This window comes from Haliotis cracherodii, unplaced genomic scaffold, assembly GCF_022045235.1.
Source record: "Haliotis cracherodii isolate W230 unplaced genomic scaffold, xgHalCrac1.p SCAF_8, whole genome shotgun sequence".
NCBI lineage: Eukaryota > Metazoa > Mollusca > Gastropoda > Lepetellida > Haliotidae > Haliotis > Haliotis cracherodii.
Genome location: NW_027266341.1, coordinates 52558190 through 52560271, shown reverse-complemented (window position 1 = coordinate 52560271; position 2082 = coordinate 52558190). Strand labels below are relative to the sequence as shown.

At 38.3% G+C, this 2082-nt stretch overlaps 1 pseudogene; it reads left to right on the top strand.

The window, feature by feature from the left end:
- The first annotated feature begins 264 nt into the window (after positions 1-264).
- Positions 265-2082, top strand: LOC139451058 (metabotropic glutamate receptor 5-like; annotated as a pseudogene).

Here is a 2082-nt window from a genome sequence, read left to right as displayed (position 1 = left end):
AAGTTGACATAAATTAATTAGTGCAATTAAAATGCATTTAAAGAAGGTCCAATGAAAGTTAATGTGCCATGTTTGATGCACATTTACACTAAAATGTCCATGTCTTCATTTATCAACTGATGTATTACCCATGCAATTCTTAAAATCTGATTATTTTTCATATCAATATATGTTTTATAATTGCAGGGTTTCGTGTTTTCAAAACATGTGGTCACTCAACAACGGCGTCTGGACAAACCATGAAGCTAATGGAAAAATACAGCAATGGAGAAGGGCCCCAGCTTTATGGTCAGAAAACAAGTTATCCTCACAGTTAGTGTCTCGGAACAGGCTGTCTTGTAAATAACAGGTTAGTGCAACACCAAGTCCTCCTTATTTTGATGTCGAGTTGTTCAGACAATTCGGGACTGACCTTCACTCAAATATGACGCTAATGATGCAACAGGTGCAAAATAATGATTGGCTGCTCCTGCACCTGGAACGAATCACTGGATGTCAGATTCCATTTGATCAAGTGTGTATGGATATGGCTCAAGAATATGCTCAAAATAACAAGAAAATGCCATTGTACATATACTACGCTCTACGAGGTGCATCATCATTTGCAAAAACAATTAAAGATCTACACACCATGGAATGTCCTGCAAATAATGGACTTTGTGATCAGATGAAAAATATGCCCAAATGTAGAATTGTTTCCAAGATAGAACAAACCGTTATAAGTACCGCTGTGGACTTTGAGCCCGAATTAAGTGTTGTTAAGAGAGCGTTTGGCTTTAAGGAAGGCGAGATAAGCACAAGGAACAAAAGGCATACACGGACGATGTCTATAACTTAAAGAATAATGGAAGTTCCTTCGAATTATATAAGGTATGATGTGTAAATGTTATTAAATATTTTTGATGGAATGGTTCTCATTTTTATCAGTATGCTTTACGAATACAACGTTCTACATCTTTCAACAATAATTTTTAAACCCCGAAATCAAAACCAGATCTTGTTATACAATCCTGAACATTTGCAGATGGGAGAATTTTACAATGGACAGTTACACATGGCCGACACGAATATTGCATACGATAAGGGTTAAAACAAGATACAGATGCAGTTCATGCACAATGCCAGCCAGAATACGACTGTCACATGTGCTTAAAGACTGATGAGACTGAGAAGATTCTATACATTCCCGGTGATTTATACATCATTGGTATGGCACCAATAGGTAACTTCATTAAGTGTGGGAGTATAGTCTCTAAGTGTGGACCTGACAATAGCAATGCAATTCTACCTTGAACAACAAATCAGGAATATTTGGTGCAACACTTGGAAACAAGACAATTTGCCTTGTAGTAGTAGACACATGCTCCAATCCCTACAAGATACAAGAGCAAATAATCATATTGAATGATGGAAGCTTACGTCTTGGCCATGGTTAGAAAAGTTCGAAAATTGGTCCAGCATTCAGCTTCGTAACTGTACCTCTTTGACTGAAATCAAGACGTTGCAGATCCCCTATTCTGCCACGGCTTCGAGCTTGAACAAGAGATCTTATCATCCTTATTTTATGAGAGCGAGTTCACCAGACCCCAAGCAAGCTGTTATCATGCAGCTGGCTGAAATGACTTCCTTGAAATACATACAGATTATCTTCTCGAATGAGGAATATGGAATAGCTGGGAAAGAAGCTCTTCTTGATGCTGCACGGAAGCACGAGATATGCGTGGCACAGTCCATTGAAGCACAGAACATGAATGATCCTACTAAACATACAGGCTACATATCTAGGCCCAAAGGTTACAGATATGCCAAAGGTGTCGTCGTGTTTTCCCTGTCGTATCTTACACGTTTGATAATGGAGAATTTGGATAGTGGAGAATTTGCCTTTGTTGGTAGAGAGAGTTGGGCTCAAATGACGGAGCTACTGAACCCAAGCTTACTCAACTCTATAACAGTAATTCAAAGCATCCTGAGATTGCAGCCTTCGGGGAACATTTTAGAAATATAGACATTCAAAAGGATGTAAATCCTTGGCTACAAGATTTAATGCTTATCAATGCATGTATAACGTTTATTGACACATAA